Below are 6080 nucleotides of genomic sequence, written 5' to 3'. Positions count from 1 at the left end.
TGTTTGTTTGTTTGTTTTTGTTTTTGTTTTTGTTTTTGTTTTTTGAGATGGAGTTTCGCTCTTGTTGCCCAGGAGGGAGTGCAATGGCATGACTCAGCTCACCGCAACCTCCACCTCTTGGGTTCAAGCATCCGTGCCTCAGCCTCCCAGGTAGCTGGGATTACAGTCGCCCACCACCACACTAAGCTAATTTTGTATTTTTAGTTGAGAAGGGGTTTCACCATGTTGGCCAGGCTGGTCTCGAACTCCTGACCTCAGATGATCCTCCTGCCTCGGCCTTCCAAAATGCTGGGATTACAGGCATGAGCCACCACACCTGGCCAATATTAAGTTTTTAATTTCTAGCAATAACCAGATGTTGAAACTAGCATACAGGAACTTTACAATAACTATGATTAATATGTGAAAGGATATAGTAGAAAGGCTGCATGTATAAAAGATGGGAAATTTCAGAAGAAAGATGTCTTCTTCTGAAAAAGATGGGAGAAATTCTCTATCTTTTATACATGCTTCTTCTTCTGAAAAAGATGGGAGAAATTCCTTACCTTTTATACATGTTTTTTCTTCTCAAAAAGATGGGAGAAATTCCCCATCTTTTATAAATGCTACCTTTTCTACTATATCCTTTCACATATTAATCATAGTTATTGTAAAATTCCTGTATGCTAGTTTCAACATCTGGGTATTGGATGTTGACATCATTGTTTCTTGATAGTAGGTAGTGTATATGTGTGTGTGCGTGCACGCGTGTATGTAATTTTTGAGCAAATGCCAGACCATGAATAGTAGAGAATGGGGTAAATATTGTTAACAATGGAAAATGAGAATGACTCTTCTTGTGTAAGGCCATTAATGTGGAGAATTGACTCAATCTGTCAGGAGTTGAGCTGGGTTTAGGTTTTGTTGTTGCTATGGTTACCATGATTGCACCACAGGCTCCTAATTCTTCCATTGGTGGGCTGCCTTTGTCTTGTGCTTAGAGTGGACACTGCTATGCCAGAGTCTTCTCTCAGGTTTATTGCTCTACCATCAGCTTTCAGCTTTCCTGAATGCCTGTACCACAGGGAAGCTCTTTCACCATGGATTTTCCCCATCCCCAGTCTTAGACTACTTTTGCTTGTTACTTTTTGCCAGCTTTGTGTTCAGGGTAAATGGGTTTATCTGTTGTTCTACTCCAGTCTATGTCTTAGGGAGGGCCTCTGAAATTGGGCCTCTCTCTGCATTCCTGCTGCTCCGTCTTGTGGCAGCCAAATTCTGCTTTGTATTGATAATAGTTGATCTTGAACAAGAGTTTTCTTCACCTTTCCTAGTGGTAGAAAATCTCTGCCTTATATCAGTTTGAGATATTAGGTCCAAGATGATTTTGTGCGTCTCCCCAGAGATAGCCTTTTCTTATACCCCTAACCCCTCTCCATAATGCATCTTTTCCTGGGCTTTAGGCAACAGTCTTTGCTGCCACTCTTCCAGAAGTTTAAAGCTTTTGCTTCACATGAGAAAAGAGTCTGGGGAGGGAAGTGTATGGTGTTTTGTGTCTGGCCACAAAGACCTACCAGTTACTTTCTGTATACCTGCTACACCCATAGTCTTTTCTTCCTGATTTAATTGATACACAATAACTGTACATATTCATGGGGTACGTGTTATACTTTGATACATGCATATAATGTGTAATGATCAAGTCAGGGTGTTTAGAATATCCATCACTTCAAATATTTATCATTTCTTTGTGTTGGTAACATTTCAAATCTTCCCTGCCAGACGTTTTGAAATAGGCAATAAGTTATTAGTAACTATAGTCACCCTACTGTGCTATCAAATGCTAGCACTTATTCCTTCTCTCTAACTGTATGTTTTTATCCATTAACCAACCTCTTTTCACACCTCTACCTTTTCCCAGCCTCTGGTAACCATCATTCTAATCTCTACCTCCATAAGATCAACTCTTAGTTCCCACATATGCAGTGAGAACATGCAATAACTGTCTTTCTGTGCCTGGTTTGTTTCTCTTAACATAATGTCCTCCAGTTCCATCCATGTTACTGCAAATTACAGGCTTTTATTCTTTTTGTGGTTGGATAGTATTCCATTGTGTATATATACCGCATTTTCTTTATTTATTCATGGACACTTAGGATGATTCCATATCTTGGCTATTCTGAATAGTGCTGAAATAAACATGGAGGTGCAGGTATTCCTTTGATATACTGATTTCTTTTGAATACATTCCCAGTAGTGGCATTACTGGATCATATGGTTGTTCAATTTTTAATATTTTGAGAAACCTCCATGCTGTTTTCCATAATGGCTGTACTAATTGTCATTTTTACCAACAGCATATAAGATTCCCTTTTTTCCACATCATCACCAGCACTTGTTATTTTTTGTCTTTTTTACAATAACCGTTCTAACTGGGGTGAGATGATATCTGATTGTGGTTTTGATTTGCATTTCCCTAATGATTGGCAACGTTGAACATTTTTTCACATGCCTGTAGGCCGTTTGTATTTCTTCTTATGAGAAATGTCTATTCACACCTGTTGCCCGCTTTTTAATGAGATTACTGGCTTTTGTTTTGTTTTGTTTTGTTGCTGTTGAGTTGTTTGAGTTCCTTGTATATTCTGGATATCAGTTCCTTGTCAGATGAATAGTTTGCAAATGTTTTCTCCCATTGTACAGATTGTCTCTTTATCAATTGTTTCCTTTGCAGTGCAGAACATTTTTAGCTTAGTATAGTCTTATTTGTCTATTTTTGTTTTTGTTGCCTATGCTTTTAAAGTCTTAGTTACAGCAGGGCATGGTGACTCATGCCTGTTATCTTAGTGGCTCAGGAGCCTGAGGTGGGAAGATCACTTGAGGACAGGAGTTTGAGACCAGCCTGTGCAACATAGTGAGACCCTGTCTCTAAAAAGATAAAAAAGAATTTGCTGAGCATGGTGGTGTACACCTGTAGTCTCATCTACTCAGGAGTCTGAGGTGGAAGGATCACCTGAGCCCAGGAACTTAAGGCTGCAATGAGCCATGATCATGCCACTGCACTCCAGCCTGGACAACAGAGGAGACCCCAGGTCTAAAAAATTAAAAAAAAATTAAAAATAAAGGCTCATCCATAAAATCTTCACCTAGTTCAATGTCCTATAGAATTTCCCCTGTTTTTTCTTTTGGATCTTATCTTTAAGTCTTTAATCCATTTTAAGCTGACTTTTGTATATGGTGAGAGATAGGGTCTAGTTTCATCCTTCTGCATATGGATATCCAGTTTCCCCAGCATCATTTATTGAAGAAGGTGTTCTTTCCCCAGTGTATGTTCTTGGCACCTTAATCAAAAATCAATTGGCTGTAAATATGTGGATTTATTTCTGGGTTCTCTGTTCTGTTCCATTGGCCTATGTATCGATTTTTATACTAATACTTTGCTGTTTGGGTTACTATAGCTTTGTAGTATATTTTGAAGTAAGGTAGTATGATGCTTCCAGCTTTGTTCTTTTTGCTTAGGATTGCTTTGGCTATTTGAGGTCTTTTGTTTTTAGAATGTTAGAATTTTAGAATTTTAGAATTCTTTTCTGTGTATGTGAAGAATGTCACTGGTATTTTGATAGGGAATGCATTAAATCTATAGATTATTTTAGGTAGTATGGCCATTTTAACAATAGTAATTCTTCTGATCCATGAGCATGGGATGTCTTTCCATTTGTTTGTTCAATCTCTTTCATCAGTGGTTTTTGTTGTAGAGGTCTTTCATATCCTTCATTAAATTCATTTCTAGGTATTTTATTTTTTGTAGCTATTGTAAGTGGGTTTGCTTTTTTGATTTCTTTTTTGGCTAGCTTGTTATTGATGTATAGAAACACTACTGATTTTTGTATGTTGATTTTGTATCCTACAACTGTACTGAATCTGTTTATCAGTTCTAAGAGTTTTTTGGTGGAGTCTTCAGGTTTTTCGTGATATAAGATTATGTCATTTGCAAAGGAAGATAATTTGACTTCCTCTTTTCTAACTTAGATGCCTCTTATTTTTCTGTTTTTTGATTGGTTTGACTAGGACTTCCAGTACTATGTTGAATAAGAATGGTGAAAGGTGGACATCCTTCTTTTGTTCCAGTTCTTAGAGAATAGGCTTTTAGCTTTTCCTCATTTAATATGATGTTAGCTTTGGGTTTGTTATATATGGCCTTATTGTGATGAAGTATGTTCCTTCAGTGCCTAATTGTTGAGAATTTTTAACCATGAAGACATGTTGAATTTTATAAAATGATTTTTTGCATCTATTGAGACGATCATATGGTTTTTGTCTTTTATTCTGTTGATCATGAGGTCAGGAGATGGAGACCATCCTGGCTAACACAGTGAAACCCTGTCTCTACTAAAAATACAAAAAATTAGCCGGGCGTGGTGGCAGGCACCTGTAGTTCCAGCTACTCGGGAGGCTGAGGCAGGAGAATGGCATGAACCCGGGAGGTGGAGCTTGCAGTGAGCCAAGATCGTGCCACTGCACTCCAGTCCAAGTGACAGAGACTCCGTCTCAAAAAAATGAAATAAAATAAAAAATAAAAACATTAAAACCCTTTGTTGAAATGCTTTACACTTTACACAAAACAGAAACAAAAATAACCTGTTTTACAATTATTCACAAATACAGTCCTCCTCAAGTTTTTTGCCCATACACATGAGTATTTGTCTCAAACACGTCTTCTTTATAGCAGCTAGGCCCTGCCACCACTATGCTTGGCTGAGTTCACAAATCTATTGTAACCTGTAGCTTCTCTGTCACTTCTCTGCCACTCCTCTCCTGCTAAGATTTGTTTCCTGACAGTAATTAAAATCTTCCGCCTCTGCCATAGCTGCTGCTGCTACTGGAACCACCATAGCCAACTTGGTTTCACGGTTTGGCAAAGTATTGGCCTCCACCACCATAGGGGCCAGAGCTTCCGCCTCCAAATTCTCCTCCCTTCATGGGTCCAAAATTTGAAGACTGATTGTTGTAATTGCCAAAATCATTATAGCTTCCACCACCTTCAAAATTGCTTCCATCATTACCAAATCCATTACAGCCATCCCCACTGCCGCCACCACAACCATTGAAGTTTCCTCCGTGACCAAAGTTGTCATTCCAAAAACCACCTCCATGACCACCACCAAAGTTTCCAGAATCACTTCAACCTCTTTGGCTGAATGAAACACTATCCATCTCTTGCTTTGACAGAGCTTTCCTAACTTCACAGTTGTGGCCATTTGCAGTACAGTACTTCTGAATGACAGTGTTATCCACGGAGTCATGGTCGTCAAAGGTTACAAAGGCAAAGCCCCTTTTCTTGCCACTGCCTCAGTCAGTCATTATTTCAATCACTTCCATTTTTCCACACTGTTCAAAATAATCTCTTAGGTGATATTCTTCAGTGTCTTCTTTAATGCCACCAACCAATATCTTTTTCACAGTTAAGTGGGCACCTGATCTTTGAGAATCTTCTCTTGAGACAGCTCTCTTTGGTTCCACAACTCTTCCATCCACCTTGTGTGGCCTCGCATTCATGGCTGCATCCACCTCCTCCACAGTGGCATATGTGACAAACCCAAAGGCCCTGGAGCGCTTGGTGTTTGGATCTTTCATTAACACTTGGCCCTTGAATTCCCCATTGCTCAAAATGGCTCCTCAGGCTCTCCTCGGTTGTTTCAAAGATCAACCCTCCAATGAAGAGCTTCCTCAGCTGTTAGGACTCTTTAGGAGACTCTGACTTAGACATGACGGCAGGGGAATGAGAGACTTTAACAATGCTTCCTCAGCGGCATCCATGGGCAGAAAGGACCTGTTTCCATTTTCATTTGCCTCACAAAATTTTTTTATTTCCTTCTGAATATCTTTATTGACCCAATTGTTAAGAGTGTGTTGTTTAATTTCCATATATTTGTACAGTTTCCAAAGTTCCTCTTGTTACTGATTTTCAGTTTTTTTCCATTGTGGGCTGAGAAGATACTTGTTATGATTCTGATTTTTAAGAATTTGTTAAGACTTGTCTTGTGCTCTAATATATGGTTTATCCTGGAGAATGTTCCATTTGTTGATGAGTGCATTCTGCAGCTGTT

At 38.9% G+C, this 6080-nt stretch overlaps 1 pseudogene; it reads right to left on the bottom strand.

The window, feature by feature from the left end:
• Window positions 1-4815: 4815 nt before the first annotated feature.
• LOC111549565 lies at window positions 4816-5740 on the bottom strand (annotated as a pseudogene).
• Window positions 5741-6080: the final 340 nt, after the last annotated feature.

The sequence above is a fragment of the Piliocolobus tephrosceles genome, chromosome 1, assembly GCF_002776525.5.
Source record: "Piliocolobus tephrosceles isolate RC106 chromosome 1, ASM277652v3, whole genome shotgun sequence".
In the NCBI taxonomy this organism is placed as follows: domain Eukaryota; kingdom Metazoa; phylum Chordata; class Mammalia; order Primates; family Cercopithecidae; genus Piliocolobus; species Piliocolobus tephrosceles.
The sequence above is the reverse complement of the archived record's forward strand: the minus strand, read 5'-3'. Positions and strand labels throughout refer to the sequence as shown.